This window comes from Triticum aestivum, chromosome 5A (genome assembly GCF_018294505.1).
Source record: "Triticum aestivum cultivar Chinese Spring chromosome 5A, IWGSC CS RefSeq v2.1, whole genome shotgun sequence".
NCBI lineage: Eukaryota > Viridiplantae > Streptophyta > Magnoliopsida > Poales > Poaceae > Triticum > Triticum aestivum.
Genome location: NC_057806.1, coordinates 339,632,471 through 339,658,033, shown reverse-complemented (window position 1 = coordinate 339,658,033; position 25,563 = coordinate 339,632,471).

Here is a 25,563-nt window from a genome sequence, read left to right as displayed (position 1 = left end):
CTTCAGCAGTGCTGACATGTTCTTCAGTAGGCTGAGAAGATGTTTCATCCTGAGGAATTTCATGTTGCGCTGGGGCTGCAACATTTGAGGTGAATCCCTTCGCCATCTTGACGAATCTGACATTGGCTCCCAGCCAATCTGCACGATATGCGTCAAATTCATCACTGAGTCCTTTGATCTTGATACTTCCATTTTGCATCATGCTTTTATATCGATATTTATTGCATTATGGGCTGTTATTACACATTATGTCACAACACTCATGCCTATTCTCTCTTATTTTACAAGGTTTACACGAAGAGGGAGAATGCCGGTAGATGGAATTCTGGGCTGGAAAAGGAGCAAATATTAGAGACCTATTCTGCACAACTCTAAAAGTTCTGAAACTTCACGGAAGTCAGTTTCAGAATATATAAAAAAATATTGGACGAAGGAAGCACCAAAGGGGGGCCACCCACCATCCACGAGGGTGGGGGCGCGCCCTACCCCCCTAGGCACGCGCCCTGCCTCGTAGCCCCCCTGGCAGGCCTTCGGTGTCCATCTTTGGCTATATGAGGTATTTTTCCCTGAAAAAAATCAAAGCAATCTTTCGGGACAAAACTCCGCCGCCACGAGGCGGAACCTTGGCGGAACCAATCTAGGGCTCCGGCGGAGCTGTTCTGCCGGGGAAACATCCCTCCGGGAGGGGGGAATCATCACCATCGATCCTCTCATCGAGGGGGGGGTCAATCTCCATCAACATTTTCACCAGCACCATCTCATCTCAAACCCTAGTTCATCTCTTGTATCCAATATTTGTCTCAAAACCTCAGGTTGGTACCTATGGGTTGCTAGTAGTGTTGATTACTCCTTGTAGTTGATGCTAGTTGGTTTACTTGGTAGAAGATCATATGTTTAGATCTTTTATGCATATTAATACCCCTCTAATTATGAACATGAATATGATTTGAGAGTAGTTACGTTTGTTCCTGAGGACATGGGAGAAGTCGTGCTATAAGTAGTCATCTGAATTTGGTATTTGTTCAATATTTTGATGAGATGTATGTTGTCTCTCCTCTAGTGGTGTCATGTGAACGTCGACTACATGACACTTCACCATTATTTGGGCCTAGGGGAAGGCATTGGGAAGGAATAAGTAGATGATGGGTTGCTAGAGTGACAGAAGCTTAAACCCTAGTTTATGCGTTGCTTCATAAGGGGCTGATTTGGATCCATATGTTTCATGCTATGGTTAGGTTTACCTTAATACTTCTTTTGTAGTTGCGGATGCTTGCAAGAGGGGTTAATCATAAGTGGGATTCTTGTCCAAGGAAGGGCATTACCCAAGCACCGGTCCACCCACATATCAAATTATCAATGTACCGAACGCGAGTCATATGAACATGATGAAAACTAGCTTGACGATAATTCCCATGTGTCCTCGGGAGCGTTTTCCTTTATATAAGAGTTTGTCTAGGCTTGTACTTTGCTATAAAAAAGATTGGACCATCTTTCTGCACCTTATTTACTTTTATTACTTGTTACCCGTTACAAATTACCTTATCACAAAACTATCTGTCACCGATAATTTCAGTGCTTGCAAAAAATACCTTACTGAAAACTGCTTATCATTTCCTTCTGGTCCTCATTGGGTTCAACACTCTTACTTATTGAAAGGACTAGATGGATCCCCTATACTTGTGGGTCATCAAGACTCTTTTCTGGCGCCGTTGCTGGGGAGTGAAGCGCCTTTGGTAGGTGGAATTTGGTAAGGAAAAATTTATATAGTGTGCTGAAATTTACTATCACTTGTTACTATGGAAAGTAATCCTTTGAGGGGCTTGTTTGGGGTATTTTCGCCCTGACTAGTAGAGGAAAGAGTTGCTCCTCAACCTACTGAACCTACTGAAAATATTTACTTTAAAATTCCTTCGGGTATGATAGAGAAACTGCTAGCTAATCCTTTTACAGGAGATGGAACATTGCATCCCGATTGCACTTAATTTATGTGGATGAAGTTTGTGGATTATTTAAGCTTGCAGGTATGCCCGAGGATGTTATCAAGAAGAAGGTTTTCCCTTTATCTTTGAAGGGAAAAGCATTGACATGCTTTAGGCTATCTGATGATATTGGATCATGGAACTACAACCGATTGAAATTGGAATTTCATCAGAAGTTTTATCCTATGCATCTAGCTAGTTCATCGTGATCGTAATTATATATATATATATATATATATATTGGCCTCGCGAAGGAGAAAGTATCGCTCAAGCTTGGGGGAGGCTTAAGTCAATGTTATATTCATTCCCCAATCATGAGCTCTTAAGAGAAATTTTTATTCAGAATTTTTATGCTCGGCTTTCTCTCAATAATCGCTCCATGCTCGATAGTTCTTGTACTGGTTCTTTTATGATGAAGACTATTGAATTCAAATGGGATTTATTGGAAAAAATTAAACGTAACTCTGAAGATTGGGAACTCGACGAATGTAAGGAGTCGGGTATAACACCTAAGTTTGATTGTGTTAAATCTTTTATGGATACCGATGCTTTTCGTGAATTTAGCACTAAATATGGACTTGACTCTGGATAGTAGCTTCTTTTTGTGAATCCTTTGCTACTCATGTTGATCTCCGTAAGGAGAAGTGGCTTAAATATCATCCTCCCATTGAAGTAAAAGTAGTTGAACCTATTAAAGCTGAAGAAAATACTATCATTTATAATGTTGATCCTATTGTTCCTACCGCTTATATTGAGAAACCACCTTTCCCTGTTAGAATAAAGGATCATGCTAAAGCTTCAACTATGGTCAACAAAAGTAACATTAGAACACTCAAACCCTCTGAGCAAATTAAGGTTGAACCTAGTATTGCTATGTTTAAAGATCTCTTGTCCGATAATATTGATGGGCATGTTATTGACTTTTGGGATGAAGCTGCTAGAATTGCTAGACCCGATACTAAAAATAAACATAGACCTGTTGTAGGCATGCCTGTTATTCATATTAAAATAGGAGATCATTGATATCATGGCTTATGTGATATGGGTGCTAGCGTGAGTGCAATACCTCATTCTTTATATGAAGAAATTATGCATGATATTGCACCTGCTGAAATAGAAGGTATTGATGTTACAATTAAGCTTGCCAATAGAGATACTATTTCACCGATTGGGATTGTTAGAGATGTTGAAGTCTTGTGTGGGAAAGTTAAATATCCTGCTGATTTTCTTGTTCTTGGTTCCCCACAAGATGACTGTTGTCCCATTATATTTGGTAAACCCTTCTTGAATATTGTTAATGCTAAGATAGATTGCAAAAAGGATATTGTTTCTGTTGGTTTAGGGGATATGTCTCATGATTTTAATTTTGCTAAATTTCATAGACAACCCCATGATAAAGAATTGCCTAGTAAAGATGAAATTATTGGTCTTGCTTCTATTGCCGTGCCTCCTAATGATCCTTTAGAACAATATTTGCTAGACCATGAAAATGATATGTTTATGAATGAAAGAAGGGAAATAGATGAAGTATTCTTTAAACATGGACCTATTTTGAAACACAACTTACCTGTTGAAATCCTAGGGGACCCTCCTCCACCCAAGGGTGATCCCGTGTTTGAGCTTAAACCATCGCCTGATACTCTTAAATATGCTTATCTTGATGAAAAGAAGATATACCCTGTTATTATTAGTGCTAACCTTTCAGAGCAGGAAGAAGAGAAATTATTGAAAACTCTAAAGAAGCACCGTGCTACTATTGGATATACTCTTGATGATCTTAAGGGCATTAGTCCCACTCTATGCTAGCACAAAATAAAATTGGAGAAAGACGCTAAACCGGTTGTCGATCACCAATGACGGTTAAATCCTAAGATGAAAGAAGTGGTAAGAAAAGAAATACTAAAGCTTTTGGAGGTAGGTATAATTTATACCGTTGCTGATAGTCAGTGGGTAAGTCTTGTCCATTGTGTCCCTAAGAAAGGAGGTATTACTGTTGTTCCAAATGATAAAGATGAATTGATCCCACAAAGAATGGTTACAGGTTATAGAATGGTAATTGATTTCCGCAAACAAAATAAAGCTACTAAAAATGATCATTACCTTTACCTTTTATTAATAAAATGCTAGAAATATTATCCAAACATACACATTTTTGCTTTCTAGATGATTATTCTGGTTTCTCTCAAATACCTGTGTAGAAAGAGGATGAGGAAAAGACCACTTTTACTTGCCCTTTCGGTACCTTTGCTTATAGACGTATGCCTTTTGGTTTATGTAATGCACCTGCTACCTTTCAAAAATGTATGACTGCTATATTCTCTGACTTTTGTGAAAAGATTGTTGAGGTATTCATGGATGATTTTTCCGTATATGGAACTTCTTTTGATGATTGCTTAAGCAACCTTGATCGAGTTTTGTAGAGATGTGAAGAAACTAATCTTGTCTTGAATTGGGAGAAGTGGCACTTTATGGTTAATGAAGGTACTGTCTTGGGGCATAAAATTTATAAAAGAGGTATTGAAGTTGATAAAGCTAAAGTTGATGCTATTGAAAAGATGTCGTGTCCTAAGGACATTAAAGGTATAAGAAGTTTCCTTGGTCATGCCGGTTTTTATAGGAGGTTCATTAAAGACTTCTAAAAAATTTCCAAACCTCTGACTAATCTCTTACAAAAAGATGTTACTTTTGTCTTTGATGATGATTGTGTAGAAGCATTTGAAATACTTAAGAAAACTTTGATTTCTGCACCTATTGTTCAACCTCCTGATTGGAATTTACCCTTTGAGATTATGTGTGATGCTAGTGATTATGCTGTAGGGGCTATTCTAGGACAAAGAGTTGATAAGAAATTAAATATTATCCAATATGCTAGTAAAACTCTAGGCAGTGCCCAAAGAAATTATGCTACTACTGAAAAATAATTTTTAGCAGTTGTATTTGCTTGTGATAAGTTCAAACCTTATATTGTTGATTCTAAAGTAACTGTTCACACTGATCATGCTGCTATTAAATATCTGATGGAAAAGAAAGATGCTAAACCTAGACTTATTAGATGGGTTCTCTTATTACAAGAATTTGATTTGCATATTATTGATACAAAGGGAGAAGAGAACCCCGTTGCAGACAACTTGTCTAGGTTAGAGAATGTTCTTGATGACCCACTACCTATAGACGATAGCTTTCCTGATGAACAATTAGCTGTCATAAATGCTTCTCATACTGCTCCATGGTATGCTGATTATGCTAATTATATTTTTGCTAAATTTACACCACCTAGTTTCACATACCAGCAAAAGAAAAAAAATTCTATGATTTAAGACATTACTTTTGTGATGACCCACACCTTTATAAGGAAGGAGTAGATGGTATTATTAGACGTTGTGTACCGGAGCATGAACAGGAACAGAACCTACGCAAGGGTCACTCCGAGGCTTATGGAGGACACCATGCTAGAGATAGAGCTGCACATAAGGTATTGCAATTTGGTTTTTATTGGCCTACTCTCTTCAAGGATGCCCGTAATTTTGTCTTGTCTTGTGATGAATGTCAAAGAATTGGTAATATTAGTAGACGTCAAGAAATGCCTATGAATTATTCACTTGTTATTGAACCATTTGATGTTTGGGGCTTTGATTATATGGGACTGTTTCCTTCCTCTAATGGGTATACACATATTTTTGTTGCTGTTGATTACGTTACTAAGTGGGTAGAAGCTATTCCAACTAGTAGTGCTGATCAGAACACCTCTATTAAGTTGCTTAAAGAAGTTATTTTTCCGAGGTTTGGAGTCCCTAGATATTTAATGACTGACGGTGGTTCACATTTTATTCATGGTGCTTTTGGTAAAATGCTTGCTAAGTATGATGTTAATCATAGAATTGCATCTCCATATCACCCATAGTCTAGTGGTCAAGTAGAACTAAGTAATAGAGAGCTTAAATTAACTTTGCAAAAGACTGTTAATAGATCTAGAAAGAATTGGTCAAAGAAACTTGATGATGCATTGTGGGCCTATAGAACTGCATATAAAAATCCTATGGGTATGCTCTGTATAAAATGGTTTATGGAAAAGCATGTCACTTACCTCTCGAACTAGAACATAAGGCATATTGGGCCATTAAAGAGCTCAATTATGATTTCAAACTTGCTGGTGAGAAGAGACTATTTGACATTAGCTCACTTGATGAATGGAGAACCCAGGCCTATGAGAATGCCAAACTGTTTAAAGAAAAAGTTAAAATATGGCATGACAAAAGGATACAAAAACGTGAGTTTAATGTAGGTGATTATGTATTGTTATACAATTCATGTTTAAGATATCTTGCAGGAAAACTCCTCTCTAAATGGGAAGGTCCTTACGTTATTGAGGAGGTCTATCATTCCGGTGCCATAAAAATCAACAACTTCGAAGGCACAAATCCAAGGGTGGTGAACGGTCAAAGAATCAAACATTATATCACAGGTAATCCTATAAATGTTGAAACTAATGTTATTGAAACCGTAACCCCGTAGGAGTATATAAGGGACACCTTCAGAACGTTTCAGCCTCCGAAAAGGAAGAGGTATGTGGTACGGTAAGTAAACCGACTCCACAACAGTTCTAATAGCAACTTTTCTCTGTTTTGGAATATTTAAGAAAATAGGAACATAAGAAGCAGTCCAGAAAGGACACGAGGCGTCCACGAGGGTGGATGGTGCGCCCTAGCCCCCTGGGTGTGCCCCCTACCTCGTGGGCACCTCGTGTGCCCTCTGGACTCCGTTTTCTTGCATGATACCTCTTTTGGTCGGTAAAAATTCACTATATAATCTCCCGAAGGTTTTGACTACCGTACCACGCAAATATCCTCTATTTTTGTTTTGAGCTATTTTTTGCCAAAGTTGTCAAGGCTAGGCATCATGTCTTCCCCCTCCCCCAATAATGAGGGCGACGATGATTGGCTAATGAAGATAGAACTGAAGAGAGAAGAACCCGGGGAGATCAACAAGGATGATAGGATCAAGAAGGCCAGGGAGGATCAATATCCGGTAGCAGAAGAAGATATCCTTCAACCTCATTATAATCTTCTTACCCCAACTAAGATTAAAGCTTTCAAGATGATTGAGTTAGCTCGCATACAAAACAAGTATCTCACACGTGAAAATATTTTGTTGAAGGAGCATATCACCGCACTCAAGGGCATTATTCGCAAATTGGAGGACCTCCTGCGCTCGATGCGCGACACTACATCATCAACAACTCCATCATCACCACCTCCGAAGAAAGAATCATAAAAACATGGGTATGGGCACTACCCTTGGCAACTGCCAAGCTTGGAGGAGGTGCCCCGGTATCGTATCACCATCATACTCCTATCTTTACCGTTTTTCTTAGTTTGATCCTTTTGGTAATATCTTGATCTAGTAGAATAAAGTTTTTAGTATGATCTAGTTTTGAGTTTTTCTTTATAATCTTTCTATGTAATCGAGTCTGTGAGCTATATACAATAAAGATTAGTTTTAAGTAAAGGGCTTGATTATCTTGCTATGATCTTGAGGGAATAAAAATAAAAGAGAAATAATAAAAGAAATAAAGAGATCATATTGATCTTATGGAGAGTAATGACTTCACATATAAAGAGTATGATGAATAAAAGTTGTTGAGAGTTGACAAACATAGTTTTGGTCATCGTTGCAATTAATAGGAAGTAATAAAGAAAGAGAGATTTTCACATATAAATATACTATCTTGGACATCTTTTATGATTGTGAGCACTCATTAAAATATGACATGCTAAAAAGTTGATGTTGGACAAGGAAGACAATGTAATGGGTTATGTTTTCTTACATCCGAAATATATTATACTGTCATGGATCATCCAACATGTTGAGCTTGCCTTTCCCCCTCATGCTAGCCAAATTCTTTGCACCAAATAGAGATACTACTTGTGCTTCCAAATATCCTCAAACCCAGTTTTGCCATGAGAGTCCACCATATATACCTATGGATTGAGTAAGATCCTTCAAGTAAGTTGTCATTGTTGCAAGCAATAAAAATTGCTCTCTAAATATGTATGATTTATTAGTGTGGAGAAAATAAGCTTTATATGATCTTGTGATGTGGAAGAAATAAAAGTGACAGACTGCATAATAAAGGTCCATATCACAAGTGGCAATATAAATTGACGTTCTTTTGCATTAAGATTTCGTGCATCCAACCATAAAAACACATGACAACCTCTGCTTCGCTCTGCGAAGGGCCTATCTTTTATTCTTGTCCTGTACTTTATACAAGAGTCATGGTGATCTTCACCTTTCCTTTTTTTACATTTTATCCTTTGGCAAGCAATGTGTGTTGGAAAGATCCTAATATAGATATATATACACACACACACACACACACACACACACACACACCTAATTGGATGTGAGTTTTTATGAACTATTATTGTTGGCATTACCCTTGAGGTAAAAGGTTGGGAGGCAACACTATAAGCCCCTATCTTTCTCTGTGTCCGATTAAAACTTCATACCCATAAGTATTGCATGAGTGTTAGCAATTGTGAAAGACTAAATAATAGTTGAGTATGTGGACTTGCTGAAAAGCTCTTATATTGACTCTTTCTGATGTTATGATAAATTGCAATTGCTTCAATGACTGGGATTATAGGTTGTTAATTTTCAATGAAGTTTCTGATTCATACTTGAAATTGTGAATGAATTGTTACTTTAGCATAAGAAATCATATGACAATATATATATATATATATATATTGCTATTCTAAGAATGATCATGATGCCCTCATGTCCGTATTTTATTTTATCGACACCTCTATCTCTAAACATGTGGACATATTTTTCGATATCGGCTTCTGCTTGAGGACAAGCGAGGTCTAAGCTTGGGGGAGTTGATACGTCCATTTTGCGGCATGCTTTTATATCGATATTTATTGCATTATGGGCTGTTATTACACATTATGTCACAACACTCATGCCTATTCTCTCTTATTTTACAAGGTTTACATGAAGAGGGAGAATGCCGGCAGCTGGAATTCTGGGCTGGAAAAGGAGCAACTATTAGAGACCTATTCTGCACAACTCAAAAAGTCCTGAAACTTCATGGAAGTCGGTTTCAGAATATATAAAAAATAGTGGGCGAAGGAAGCACCAGAGGGGGCCACCCACCATCCACGAGGGTGGGGGGCACGCCCTACGCCCCTGGGCGCGCCCCCCTGCGTCGTGGGCCCCCTAGCAGGCCTCCGGTGCTCATCTTTGGCTATATGAGGTATTTCGCCTTGAAAAAAAATCATAAGCAAGCTTTCGGGACGAAATTCCACCGCCATGAGGCGCAACCTTGGCGGAACCAATCTAGGGCTCCGTCGGAGCTGTTTTGCCGGGGAAACATCCCCCCGAGAGGGGGAAATCATCACCATCATCATCACCATCGATCCTCTCATCGAGAGGGGGGGGGGGGTCAATCTCCATCAACATCTTCACCAGCACCATCTCATCTCAAACCCTAGTTCATCTCTTGTATCCAATCTTTGTCTCAAAACCTCAGATTGGTACCTCTGGGTTGCTAGTAGTGTTGATTACTCCTTGTAGTTGATGTTAGTTGGTTTACTTGGTGGAAGATCATATGTTGAGATCCTTGATGCATATTAATACCCCTATGACTATGAACATGAATATGATTTGTGAGTAGTTACGTTAATTCCTGAGGACATGGGAGAAGTCGTGCTATAAGTAGTCATGTGAATTTGGTATTTGTTTGATATTTTGATGAGATGTATGTTGTCTCTCCTCTAGTGGTGTCATGTGAACGTCGACTACATGACACTTCACCATTATTTGGGCCTAGGAGAAGGCATTGGGAAGTAATAAGGAGATGATGGGTTGCTAGAGTGATAGAAGCTTAAACCCTAGTTTATCCGTTGCTTCGTAAGGGGCTGATTTGGATCCATATGTTTCATGATATGGTTAGGTTTACCTTAATACTTCTTTTGTAGTTGCGGGTGCTTGCAAGAGGGGTTAATCATAAGTGTGATGCTTGTCCAAGGAAGGGCAGTACCCAAGCACCGGTCCACCCACATATTAAATTATCAAAGTACCGAATGCGAATCAAATGAACATGATGAAAACTAGCTTGACGATAATTCCCATGTGTCCTCGGGAGCGTTTTCCTTTATATAAGAGTTTGTCCAGGCTTGTCCTTTGCTACAAGAAGGATTGGGCCATCTTGCTGCACCTTATTTACTTTTATTACTTGTTACCCGTTACAAATTACCTTATCACAAAATTATCTGTTACCAATAATTTCATTGCTTGCAGAAAATACCTTACTTAAAATTGCTTATCATTTCCTTCTGCTCCTCATTGGGTTCGACACTCTTACTTACCGAAATGACTAAAAATAGATCCCGATGTAGTGATCCGACCTCAACCGGTCAAATCTCTGTACATAAGTGTCACCCCTAGATCTGTAATGCTGACACACACAGTACTTGAAGGATTTATAACAGAGTGCAATCACACACTTATTACAACGAATATATCAAAGAGAGTACTATTACAATAATATGGGTGAAGGCCATCTAAGGAAGATAACAGCGGAAGGCTTCGAAGGGAAAAGTGAGTCCATCAACTCCAACGGCATAGCTGAGTGCAAAACAACGACCTAGCGCACCTTACTCTTCGTCTGAAAAGTCTGTAACATAATACGTTGCAGCCCGAAATGGGTTAACACATGGAATACGCTAGCAAAATAACACTTTAGAGCAATGAACAAGAATAACTGCAATCACTACATGCATATAAGGCTGGTGGAGGCTCTATTGTTATCATGTTTGCGTAAAGCCATTTTTCCCTACTTCAAAGGAATATATTTTATTTAACTATCAAGTTGGTTGATAAAATATTGAGAAGGTTCCTCCAACTCAGTCCCAATTAAGAAGTAATTAAAAGCCCAACAAAATTAATTAAGAGTGACAAGATCAAACCAATAATTCAAGAACCAGATACTCAAGAATGTCCATAACCGAGGACACGACTAACCATGATTAGTTTGTACACTCTGCAGAGGTTTGCGCACTTTTCCCCACAAGACTCGATCTCCTCCGTTGTATTTCTTGCAATGCATGGTGTTTGAGAAATGGATGACCGAGACACAGTCTTTTCGAAGAGGTCCCTTAATCGATAGATAGGCCGGTACACCTACAATCCCCTACATCTGCTAGCCCATCATGGAAAGGATTCCCACAACTTACTCAACTATGCCAGAGCCCATTTGGCTTGTGGCTGCACAAGGAAGTTTCTAGCATGAATAATCTAACGATCTCTTTGAGCCTGGGTGGCGAACCATAGGATGATCACACGGGTACTCCGTGATATCCCAGGACAGCACTGGATTGCTCCAGGTGCCCAGACAATCACTGGCTGCTCCAGGGTGCCTCAACCAATCCACCCAGATGTGTATTAAAGTAGCCACCTTAAGTTAACCATTGTTTAACAATTCTCACATCTGTCATGGATACACTCAACCAAACCATGTCTATGAGCATAGCATAGCAGTATAAGCATAAAGTAGAAGTAACTCCCAGGGTTTGCATAAAAGGGCAATAGGTTCTACCTCATCTACTACTTCCTAATACCCATATGTTAAGCAAATCCTACTCATGCAATGTTTGAGGGTTGAAACTAATGCATAAAAACTGGGTAATAAAGGGGTATGATCAAAGAGTTACTTGCCTTGCTCACGATCTGAAAACCATAGTGACTCGTAGTAGCACGCTTTGCACACCGGAAACTCTATCGCAATCAAACAATAACATACATAAGAAATCATGAAATATATGCAAGGGTAAACCTCAAGAGAAAAGATCCAAATCAAAATTTCTAGATAAGAGCTTCGATTTGCAAAAAGTATCAATCGAATTGGAGCTAAGAAACTCAAACTGCGGTCAAAAGAAGTTCAAGTTCAAATCTGCTTGCAACCAAATTTTAATTTGTCAAGATCATGTTCAAGTCGGTTAACTAGAAAGAGGGGGCTGATATGAAGATTTTGGCACTGGTTTCACTGGATTTGGACAAACAGTTAAAAAGTTGCGAGCGTTTGAAGATCAGGGGCTAATCTGCGATAAAAAAATAATCGCGGATAGGTCCCTGGCCGAAAAAAAGAAAAAGAAAAGACTAACGAACGGACGAAAGCGTTCACAAACAAGAGGTGTTCGGGTGAACGTTCACTAAATAGATCCGATTGAGAAAAACCGAGAAAACCCTAACCCTAAAATAAAAACCGATCTAGATCGAAAACCAAAAAAACCGGTGATGGTTTTTTACTGGTTCACGACGAAAACCGGCGGGTCGGTGAGATCCGGCGAGTCAGCGGCTCCGGCGTGGCAGCGGGCAACAGTGAGGCGGGGCGGCGGGGTCCGGCGAGCGGGCGGCAACGTCGGTGGCTAGAGGCGCTAGCGGCGGCGGTAGCAGCGGCAGAAGGCGGCGGCTGCAGGCGGCGGGGCCTCGGCCTTATAAGAGACCAGGGGGCGGCGGTGGCTTGCGCGAGGGGCCGGCCCGGGGCGGAGTCCGGCACGGACTCCCCCCCCCCCCCCCGGTGTCCGCGCCAGGCTCGGCGGCGCGCGGGAGTAGGGCCTTCTAGGTTTCGGCCTAGTCGGTTCGGGGAAACTTTTTTTATATATAAACTCCGCCGAATAAAAAAATCCTAAAAATAATTAAAAAAATCTAAAAATGCGAAAAACAATTTCGCTGTCTAAATAAAATATTTAAAACAAAGTGAACATTTTTCTGGCCTAAAAATGCAATTTTCAGAAATGCATATTTTTCTAATTCAAATAAAATCCAAATAAAATATTTATTTGATCTTAAAAAAAATTCTCCAATATTCCTCTCTTTTTGAAGAAGTCATATTATCTTCTCTCTTTAAATTTAAATGTTGGAAATATTTAAGAGAGAAAAATATTAAAACCAAATTGATCCTCTTTTCAAATTTGAGAAAATTTCAAATATGAAAATAAATGAAATCCCCAACTCTCTCCTTGGGTTGCTTAGGATTTCTAGGATCACAACCGAAACTGCAATTAAAATATGATATGCATATGATGACCTATGTATAACATCCAAATTGAAAATTGGGATGTTACAAACCTACCCCTTAAGATGAATCTCGCCCTCGAGATTCGGGTTGGCTAGAAAATAGGTGTGCGTGGTCTTTCCGTGATCTTCTTCTCGTTCCCAGGTGGCTTCATCCTCTGTATGGTGGCTCCACTGAACCTTGCAAAACTTGATAACCTTGTTGTGGGTAACTCAGCTAGCAAACTCAAGAATCTTGACGGGTTTCTCCTCGTAGGTTAGGTCACTGTCCAACTGAATTGCTTCCAGGGGCACTGTATCTCTCAGAGGAATATCGGCCATCTCTGCATGGCACTTCTTCAACTGGGAAATGCGAAACACATCATGAACTCCTGACAGTCCTTCGAGTAACTCCAACTTGTAGGCAACTTCTCCCATACGTTCCAGAACTCGGTATGGTCCTACAAATCTCGGGGCTAACTTTCCCTTAACTCCATATCGTTTAACTCCTCCCAGTGGTGACACACGAAGATATGCTATGTCTCCAATTTCATAGTCTACCTCCTTGCGTTTAGTATCGGCATAACTCTTCTGTCTGGACTGAGCTACCTTCAGTCTATCTCGAATGAACTTAACCTTCTCTTCAGACTCCTTGATCAAATCTGGTCCAAAAAAACTGACAGTCTCCAACTGTTGGGGAACGTAGAAGAATTTTAAAATTTTCTACGCATCACCAAGATCAATCTATGGAGTCATCTAGCAACGAGGGAGAGAGGAGTGCATCTACATACCCTTGTAGATCACGAGCGGAAGCGTTAAAGAGAACGGGCTTGATGGAGTCGTACTCGACGTGATCCAAATCACCGAAGATCCTAGCGCCGAACGGACGGCACATCCGCGTTCAACACACGTATGGAGCAAGGATGTCTCCCGCGCCTTGATCCAGCAAGGAGGAGGGAGAGGTTGAGGAAGAGGGCTCCAACAGCAGCACGACGGCGTGGTGGTGATGGAGCTGCAGTACTCCCGCAGTGCTTCGCCAAGCTCTTATGGAGGAGGAGAGGTGTTGTGGAGGGGAGGGGCTGCGCCTTGGATGTTGTGTGCAGACCTTCCCTCACCCCTCTATTTATAGGGGAAGGGGGAAGGGGGCCGGCCCCCTCTAGATGAGATCTAGAGGGGGGGCGGCGGCCAAGGGGAGGGGGGCTTGCCCCCCAAGCAAGGGGGCCCCCCTTAGGGTTTCCCTCAACCCTAGGCGCATGGGCCCTAGGGGGTGTGGCGCCCCAGCCCACTTGGGCTGGTTCCCTTCTCCATACAGCCCATAAGGCCCTCCGGAAGAGGTGGCCCCTCTCGGTGGACCCCGGAACCCCTCCGGTGGCCCCGGTACAATACCGATATGCCCGTGAACCTTTCCGGTGACCGTATGACAACTTCCCATATATAAATCTTTACCTCCGGACCATTCCGGAACTCCTCGTGATGTCCGGGATCTCATCCGAGACTCCGAACAACATTCGGTAATCACATACAAGTCTTCCTAACAACCCTAGCATCACCGAACCTTAAGTGTCTAGACCCTACGGGTTCGGGAGACATGCAGACATGACCGAGACGACTCTCCGGTCAATAACCAACAACGGGATCTGGATACCCATGTTGGCTCCCACATGCTCCACGATGATTGAGGGAGTCCTGGATTAGGGGGTGTTCGGGTAGCCGAACTATACCTTCAGTCGGACTCCTAGACTATGAAGATACAAGATTGAAGACTTCGTCCCGTGTCCGGATGGGATTTTCCTTGGCGTGGAAGGCAAGCTTGGCGATGCGGATATTCAAGATCTCCTACCATTGTAACCGACTCTATGTAACCCTAACCCTATCCGGTGTCTATATAAACCGGAGGGTTTTAGTCCGTAGGACAACTTCATCAACTCCATACACAACAATCATACCATAGGCTAGCTTCTAGGGTTTAGCCTCCTTGATCTCGTGGTAGATCTACTCTTGTACTACTCATATCATCAATATTAATCAAGTAGGACATAGGGTTTTACCTCCATCGAGAGGGCGCGAACCTGGGTAAAACATTGTGTTCCCTGCCTCCTGTTACCATCCGGCCTAGACGCACAGTTCAGGACCCCCTACCCGAGATCCGCCGGTTTTGACACCGACATTGGTGCTTTCATTGAGAGTTCCTCTGTGCCGTCGCCTTTAGGCCCGATGGCTCCTTTGATCATCAACAACGATGCGGTCCAGGGTGAGACTTTTCTCTCCGGACAGATCTTCGTCTTCGGCGGCTTCGCTCTGCGGGCCAATTCTCTTGGCCACTTGGAGCAGATCGAAAGCTACGCCCCTGGCCATCAAGTCAGGTTTGGAAGCTTAAACTACACGGCTGACATCCGCCGAGACTTGATCTTCGACGGGTTCGGGCCACGGCCAAGCGCGCCGCACTATCTCGAGGGGCATGATCTAGCTCTGCCTCCGGATAGTGTCCTGGAGGCCGCACACGCATCGGTTCTGACCTCTAACTCAGAGCCTATTGCGCCAATCGAGGACGAGCGGTTGGACGCCACCTCGGGGGCTGTGATCCTAAAGGCGATCAAGCCGAATGCTAGCCCCGTACTCTGCATGATCCGTGACTCCGAGGATCCGGACTCCTTCCCGGACTATGAACCCCCCGCGCCCCTGCCGATCGAATCCGATTGGGCGCCGATAATGGAGTTCACCGCTGCAGACATCTTTCAGCACTCGCCTTTTGGAGTCATCCTGAATTCTCTTAAGTCTCTCTCTTTATCAGGAGAGCCATGGCCGGATTGCGGTCAGCGAGGATGGGATACGGACGACGAAGAAATTCAAAGCCCACCCACCACCCATTTGGTAGCCACTGTCGACAATTTAAACGACGTGCTCAACTTCGACTCCGGAGACATCGACCGCATGGATGACGATGCAGGAGATACCAACGAACCAACGCCCACAGGGCATTGGGCATCCACCTCACCTCATGATGTATACATGGTGGATACCCCTAAAGGAAGCGACAATGAGGAAAAAGGGGATGGAACGGGAGATCGACCCCTCGAAAAGCAATCAAAGCGTCGGCGTAAACCCCGACCCAAGCCCCGCCTCGATAAAAACCCAGCCATAGAGCAGGACAAGCCGGTAGACGACGAGCAGGCCTTAGAGTAACCGTCCGAACAGGGCAACACAGATGAGGAAACCGAACATCCCTCCTCCGGCGAAAACGACATTCCGGACGACCTCACGCCGGATAAACCCATGGAGCAGAAGAATCTCCACGAGAGGCTCGTTGCAACGGCACGCAGCCTGAAAAAGCAGAAGCGGAAGCTAAAAACAGCGGAAGATGCACTCCGGATTAGATGGAGCAAAGTAATCAATACCGCAGATAAATACGGTGACAGTGGCCGCACTAAAAGCTATCCGAAAAGAAAGCTACTGCCTGAATTCGACCAAGAGGCCCTAGAGCCCTCACATTCAAAAAATGAGAAAGCCACACGGTCGGATAGATGACCCCATAAAGTGGCAAGCGGCGCCGCACTTAAATCGGCATGCGACCCACTTAAGGATTCACATCAGGGCCTAGTCAGGTCAATTTATGGGCCAAGAAAGCAAGCTCTCGTCAGCAATTCTATGAAGCCATCGTCAGAATCCGGCACACCCAAATACAGGGGCGCCGCACACCCCCTATGTTTCACCGATGAGGTTCTGGACTATGAATTTCCAGAGGGATTCAAACCCGTAAACATAGAGGCATATGATGGAACAACAGACCCTGGAGTCTGGATCGAGGATTATATCCTCCACATACACATGGCTAGAGGAGATGATCTCCACGCCATAAAATATTTACCCCTCAAGCTTAAAGGGCCAGCCCGGCATTGGCTCAAAAGCCTTCCTGAAAACACAATTGGAAGTTGGGAAGAGCTCGAGGATGCTTTACGAGCAAATTTTCAAGGGACCTATGTCCGCCCTCCGGATGCAGACGATCTTAGTCACATAACTCAACAACCCGGAGAACCAGCTCGGCAGTTCTGGAATAGATTCCTCACTAAAAAGAATCAGATAGTCGACTGTCCGGACGCCGAAGCCTTGGCAGCTCTCAGGCATAACGTCCGAGACGAATGGATCGCCAGACACCTCGGCCAAGAAAAGCCAAGAACAATGGCCGCACTAACATACCTCATGACCCGCTTTTGTGCAGGGGAGGACAGCTGGTTGGCAAGGTGCAGCCCCAGCGACCCAAGTACATCCGAAACTAGGGATGGAAATGGAAAACCGCGACGCAACAAGGACCGTCGTTGAACTAAGGACAAAAATCCGAAGAGCACGGCAGTCAATGCCGGATTCAAAGGCTCACGGCAAAGTCAGGCAAAATCGCCCCCCCAGGATAACAGGGACGATCCATCCAACCTACATAAAATCCTGGACAGGATATGTTAGATACACAGTACTCCCGGGAAGCCTGCTAACCATACCCACAGAGACTGTTGGGTTTTCAAACAATCCGGCAGACTCAACGCCGTACACAAGGGGCTCGACACACCAAGCGAAGACGAGGACGAACCCCAAAAGCAGAGCACTAGGAAACAAAAGAACTTCCCACAAGAAGTAAAAACAGTGAACTCACTTCACATAACAAAATGTGCGGCGCCCATAAAGGTACGTACCACACGGCCCATCCCCAAAGGGTCCGGACACTGGTTGTCAAAACCGATCATCTTCGATCAGCTAGATTATTCTAGAAATATCAAGAATGCAGGCTGGACTGCCTTGATACTCGATCCAATAATTGGCGGACTCCAGTTTTCAAATGTCCTTATGGACGGCGGCAGTGGACTAAACCTAATATATCAGGATACAATCCAGCACATGGGGATAAACCCAGCAAGAATCCGCCGCAGCAAAACCTCCTTTCAAGGGGTAATACCTGGTCCGGACACCCGTTGTATGGGTTTTCTCCGGCTCGAAGTCATATTCGGCTCTGCCGATAACTTCCGCCGCGAAAAGCTGACCTTCCATATCGTCCCGTTCTCAAGTCGCTATCAAGCACTACTGGGACGTGAAGCTTTCGCTCGCTTTAACGCAATACCGCATTATGCATCTCTCACGCTTAAGATGCCCGGTCCACGAGGCATCATCTCTTTGAAGGGGAAGCACTAAAGGGCGCCTCCCCAAGCGGAGGACTGTGCGGCCGCTTTGACAGCCCCACAGCAAAATGGCCTCACCGGCCAGAGAACTTCAAAATAGGTCATTAAAGACCACGAACGCGGATAGACGAGTTCGGTACAAAATCATCATCGATGCAGGCTCAGTGGCCATATACCCCCGCACTAGGGGCTCCATGCATATATAATAAGAGACAATAAAGCTCAATTTTATATATTTTACTTTACACCTTGTTTATTTTAAACTTTTTCGGCACGACCCGTTTTCAACTCAGTTCCTCTCTTTTACAGATGAACGTCGTGCGGTGCCCGTCCAGGATACGGCACAACGGAGACACAGGCGCAGACGTGCAGTAGGGACCCGTCCTAAAGGATTCTTTTTAGGTTAAGACCCTGCGTAAACCTTTTTTACTGTCTCTTGTTGCTACACATCCCCTGGTTTTTTCTGATATAACCAAGGAGGAGGCTGGCGTCTTGGCATGTGGCCATGTCAGAATTTTTGCACGTACCTGGACACTAGGGGCTTTTTTAATAAAGAGTGTTGTTTCGCCCGCACTCATAAAGACTGAATACCTTAGGGAGTGTTCGGCGTCGCGAGTTTTGGCATTATATGCATCAGCTCCGAATCATGTCTTTGGTCAAATGTTGGGTTGCCCGGCTCCTGAGTTCGGCTACCTTATGTTCCGCTCTATCGGCTAAGGTAGCACCAGGAGAACTACTGTGATTGTGCCCCGGTTCGGCCGGGCGAGCACCTCAGTAGAGAAAGCCGAAAACTGACTGTCATAATGTAGCGTGAGGCTGGTCAGCCACTCGATGACCTATCGGAATCTATCGGATTCTTCCATTTTAACGAAGGGCCGCTTCCCGGTCAGGCACATACGCGCCCCGAACTCGGATGAGCGCAGTCGCCACCAAGGAGCTACCTAAATATTCTCACTGTCAAGCTCCTATGGCTAAGTGAAAGTGTTAAAGCATTATAGTCCGGTTGCCTGGCCCGCTGCGCTATCACCTCCTTTGTAGGACCAAGACGTTGGGTTAAGTGTGAAAATGCGTCTTCTGCGAGCACCCCCGCACTATGTGCGTGGGGGCTGAAGCCAACGACTGCCATCTTTCAGATTATATATATATATTAAAATGGCCGCACAGGAGGTGTTCCCAACACTTGAAGGCACAAGTATAAAAAGGCCACTACAATTTATCAAAATATTACTTTATAATTACATATGCTATCATAACATAGCATCTTTCGAGCACTGTGTCTCTATTACACGAGCGCCTTCAAGGACTTCCTAAAAATAGTGCTCGGAGGATACTCGGCTTTTGTCCGAATCTCGGGACGCAACAACGGTGGCCTCCATCTCCGCCCAGTATGTTTTAACACGGGCAAGAGCCATCCTTGCGCCCTCTATGCATGCTGACCTCTTCATGGCATTTATACGCGGCACCGCGTCAAGGAATTGCCGCACCAAGCTAAAATAACTCTTCGGCTCCGATCTCCCCGGCCACAGATAACCCATGACGTACTTCATGGCGAGTCCGGACAACCTATTCAGTTCGGCCCATTGAGCCAAATGATCGTCCACTGCCAGTGGACGCTCTGGATTGTGAAACTGCGACCAGAAAAGCTTTTCCACTTCGCGATCCTTCTGATCTCGAAAGTGTTCGGTCGCATCAGCAGCACTCGCTGCCAAGTCCAGATAGGTATCCTCCACACTCCACATTCGGTCCAACGGAGCAAACTTCGGATCGCAAAATTTCCTTCGCAGCATAAAAGGCTTTCCAGCCGCAATCTGTTCGGCCTGACGCAGCTCCTCCTTCGCAGCTCTCATTGCAGAGCGCGCATCCTTGACATTGGCAGCGGCCTTCTCTAAGTCCGTCTGTTTCGCCTGGTCTTCTTTTTCAAGAAGTCTGCAACGGTCTGCAGCACTCTTTAACTTTTCGGCCATCTCGGCCATTTCTTTCTTGCTTCGGCAATGAGCAGCATGTTCGGCTCTCAGCTCTTCAAGGGCTTTCTTGGCAGCCGCATCACTTTCTCTAGCTTGTTCTTTAGCTCGGGCAAGTTCGGCCCTAAGATTCTCCACGGCGGCCGCACCATCTGCGTCAAGCACACACATCGTAAGACACTGGCATAAAACTCTTCTTACCTGATGCCGCCCGAAGAATTACATACCTTGAGCCTCATCAAGCCGCTTGCTGACAAGCGCGATGTCGGCATCTGCCACGTCCAGTTGCCGCTTTAGTTTGGTAAAATCATCAGTTCGGCTCGATTCCGGACACCCTGCCGCCTACATTCCAAGGCGACATATTAGACCTGGGATTATGATCCTCCGCGTGCCGTCATTTCTTGACGACGCGCAGAGTCTCAGGGGCTACTATCTACACAGGGCGCATTTTATTCATGCGCAACTGCCAAAAGTGTACATTATCTAACGTACCTCGAAACCCGTCAGTAAACTTTTGACGGCCTCATGCAATCCGCTCTCTGCGGATGAAATCCTTTCAATCACCATGCCCATCAATGCACGGTGCTCCTCTGAGATACAAGCTCGCCCCAGCAGAATCTTTAGCTGCTCCGACCGAGCACCTGACGGTGCCGGACTTGTCCCATGACCTCTTTCGAAGGCTGGACGCGGAGAACCTCGGGGGGCCACATAGCCATCTTCCGCCCCTGCCGGATTCGGAGAAACTCTCTGCGACGACACCTCAGGGTCGCCCGCCTCGCTAGGCGACACGGCAGGGGGAGGCATCCCGCTCTCCATCATCTCCGGAAGAAGATCCCCGGAAGACGAGCTCTGCTGAGAAGGGCTGAGGTCCGAGCTACAAGGTAAAAGTTTGGTTAATCTTCTCAGACATAAATCAAGGATTTCCCTCATGCCTCAAAAGGAAAATCTTTCTCTACTTACGGCTCGCTGGAGGGCTGATCCCCTTGAGGGCGTAGTCCGGCCGAGGAACTCCCCGGCGTCGGACCCTCTGACGAGGATTTTCTCTCCCGCTTCGCGGCCATGGTTTCCGGGTCGTCAGAGGCGGCTCTCTTCTTCCCCTTAGGAGAGGAATCGTCGGTTCCTCCCTTCAGCAGCCTCCTTCGAGGAGGCCATAGCTTCCTTGTCCTCCCCCTCTAAAGGCATTATCTCCAGCATCCTGACTAGCACGGGATCCGGCCTGGTTTCAGGAAGGGGAGCCGGACACCTGATCAGCTTTGCCTTCGCTATCAACTCCTGTTTAAAAGGACGGCTCTTTTAGGGGCAAGTTTATGACAATTATACGGATAGAAGGTCCGAGCACAAGGTTGCTTACTTGAGTATCCAGGCGATTGCGGCTTAGGCCTGTGTCCTCGGTCGAATCTGGAGACATCTCTTGTGATCCAAAGAACAGTTTATACATATCCGCGGGCGTTGCGCCCATGAAGTTCTGGAGAGCTCGCGGTCCCTCTGGATTAAATTCCCATAGGCGAAGGGGGCGACGTTTGCCGGGCAATATTCGGCGAATCAGCATGACCCGCGTCACCTTGACCAGGCTGAAGTCTCCTTCCAAGAGATCTTTAATGCGGCGCTGTAGCAAGGGCACGTCTTTGGGCAAACCCCAATCCAACCCCCTGTTGACCCATGACGCCAGACGTGGTGGGGGACCCGAGAGAAAGGCAGGAGGCGCCACCCATTTGGTGCTTCGGGGAGCAGTGATATAAAACCACTCTCGCTGCCACAAGCCTAGCTCCTCTTGAAAAGAGCCCTCGGGCCATGGAGCATCAACATTTTTGCTTATAACAGCGCCTCCGCACTCTGTGTGCCGTCCCTCGATCATCTTCGACTCCACTTTGAAGGTCTTGAGCCATAGTCCGAAGTGAGGGGTAACACGGAGGAACGCTTCGCACACAACGATAAACGAGGAGATATGGAGGATGGACTCCGGAGCTAAGTCATGGAATTCTAGCCCGTAATAAAACAGCAATCCCCTCACAAAGGGATCCATTGAGAAGCCCAACCCCCGAAGGAAGTGAGACATGAACACCACACTCTCACCGGGCTGGGGACTGGGGATGACCTTCCCTTGAGCAGGCAACCTATGCCGAATTTCGCCGGTCAAGAACTTAGCCTCTCTCAACTTTAGCACGTCTTCCTCCGTGACGGAGGAGGGCATCCATCGGCCTTGAAGGTCGGAACCGGACATTATCGAAGGTCCGAGGCGCCCGGAATCTGGAGCCTAGGGTGTTGGAACTCGAGGCAACGGGCAAACTTGTTGGAAAAAAAGATAAGGCCCTGGTCTCTTTATAAGAGGTTGAATACCAGGAGCCCTCCCCGTAACCGTTTGGGACTCGCCTTTAATCGAGAAAATATGCTAACGGGCGCGATTGGGTTACCCATGTCCGTATTGATGAGAATCCCGTAAAAGGGGGGACACGGTCTCTGCTTTGACAAGACGTGCCAAGGAAACCGCCTCAAAAAACGTGCTGAGGTGGCAAAGTAAAAACGATTCGAGTAAAGGACTTGGCCGTAGTGTGTTGACACACTATGGAATACATCAGCAGATTTGATTTGTGTTAATATTATTCTCTCTATGGCAATATGTGGAAGCTTATTTTGCAAAGCCGGACACTACTCTTCGTGTTTACAAATCTTCTATGAAGGACTTGGAGGAGGAACCCGCCTTGCAATGTCGAAGACAATTTGCGCGCCGGACTCATCGTCATTGAAGCCCGGTTCAAGGGCTACTGAGGGAGTCCTGGATTAGGGGGTGTTCGGGTAGCCGAACTATACCTTCAGTCGGACTACTAGACTATGAAGATACAAGATTGAAGACTTCGTCCCGTGTCCGGATGGGATTTTCCTTGGCGTGGAAGGCAAGCTTGGCGATGCGGATATTCAAGATCTCCTACCATTGTAACCGACTCTATGTAACCCTAACCCTATCCGGTGTCTATATAAACCGGAGGGTTTTAGTCCGTAGGACAACTTCATCAACTCCATACACAACAATCATACCATAGGCTAGCTTCTAGGGTTTAGCCTCCTTGATCTCGTGGTAGATCTACTCTTTTTTTTTGATCGGAAGACTGTAAGGGAACCCCCTACAGTATAGTTTGTGCAACAAACCCAAATTGCAAGTACCATGCCTTGAACCTGGGTGGGTGGGAAGGCATCAGCCCCTTCCCACCACTAGGCTATGCCTTAGTCTACTGGTAGATCTACTCTTGTACTACCCATATCATCAATATTAATCAAGCAGGACGTAGGGTTTTACCTCCATTGAGAGGGCCCGAACCTGGGTAAAACATCGTGTTCCCTGCCTCCTGTTACCATCCGGCCTAGACGCACAGTTCGGGACCCCCTACCCGAGATCCGCCAGTTTTGACATCGACAATGATCTCATCGGATGAACCACGATGTCGAGGATTCAATCAATCCGTATACAATTCCCTTTGTCAATCAGTACGTTACTTGCCCGAGACTCGATCATCGCTATCCCAATACCTTGTTCAGTCTCGTTACCGGCAAGTCACTTTACTCGTACTGTAATGCATGATCCCGTGATCAACCACTTGATCACATTGAGCTCATTATGATGATGCATTACCGAGTGGGCCCAGATATACCTCTCCGTCATATGAAGTGACAAATCCCAGTCTCGATTCGTGCCAACCCAATAGACACTTTCGGAGATACCTGTAATGTACCTTTATAGTCACCCAGTTACGTTGTGACGTTTGGCACACCCAAGGCAGTCCTACGGTATCCGGGAGTTGCACAATCTCATGGTCTAAGGAAATGATACTTGACATTCAGAAAAGCTACATCAAACGAACTACACGATCTTTGAGCTAAGCTTAGGATTGGGTCTTGTCCATCACATCATTCTCCTAATGATGTGATCCCATTATCAATGACATCCAATGTCCATAGTCAGGAAACCATGACTATCTTTTGATCAACGAGCTAGTCAACTAGAGGCTCACTAGGGACGTGTTGTGGTCTATGTATTCACACATGTATTACGATTTCCAGATAACACAATTATAGCATGAACAATAGACAATTATCATGAACAAAGAAATATAATAATAACCATTTTATTATTGCCTCTAGGGCATATTTCCAACAGTCTCCCACTTGCATTAGAGTCAATATTCTAGTTACATTGTGATGAATCGAACACCCATGCAGTTCTGGTGTTGATCATGTTTTGCTCTAGGGAGAGGTTTAGTCAATGGATCTGCTACATTCAGGTCAGTATGTACTTTACAAATCTCTATGTATCCATTTTGAACACTTTCATGAATGGAGTTGAAGTGACGCTTGATATGCCTGGTCTTCCTATGAAACCTGGGCTCCTTGCAAGGGCAATAGCTCCAGTGTTGTCACAGAAGAGAGTCATCGGGCCCGACGCATTGGGTATGACTCCTAGGTCGGTAATGAACTCCTTCACCCAGACTGCTTCTTGTGCTGCCTCCAAGGCTGCCATGTACTCCGCTTCACATGTAGATCCCACCACAACGCTTTGCTTGCAACTGCACCAGCTTACTGCCCCACCATTCAAAATATACACGTATCCGCTTTGTGACTTAGAGTCATCCAGATCTATGTCGAAGCTAGCATCGACGTAACCCTTTACGACGAGCTCTTCGTCACCTCCATAAACGAGAAACATTTCCTTGGTCCTTTTTAGGTACTTCAGGATATTCTTGACCGCTATCCAGTGTTCCATGCCAGGATTACTTTGGTACCTTCCTAGCAAACTTACGGCAAGGTTTACATCAGGTCTGGTACACAGCATAGCATACATGATAGACCCTATGGCCGAGGCATAGGGGACGACACTCATCTTTTCTCTATCTTCTGCCGTGGTCGGGCATTGAGCCGTGCTCAATCTCGTACCTTGCAATACAGGCAAGAACCCCTTCTTTGACTGATCCATTTTGAACTTCTTCAATATCTTGTCAAGGTACATACTCTGTGAAAGACCAATGAGGCATCTCGATCTATCTCTATAGATCTTGATGCCTAATATATAAGCAGCTTCTCCAAGGTCCTTCATTGAAAAACACTTGTTCAAGTAGGCCTTTATGCTTTCCAAGAATTCTATATCATTTCCCATCAACAGTATGTCATCCACATACAATATGAGAAATGCTACAGAGCTCCCACTCACTTTCTTGTAAATGCAGGCTTCTCCATAAGTCTGCATAAACCCAAACGCTTTGATCATCTCATCAAAACGAATGTTCCAACTCCGAGATGCTTGCACCAGCCCATAAATCGAGTGTTGGAGCTTGCACACCTTGTCAGCATTCTTAGGATCGACAAAACCTTCTGGCTGCATCATATACAATTCTTCCTTAAGAAACCATTAAG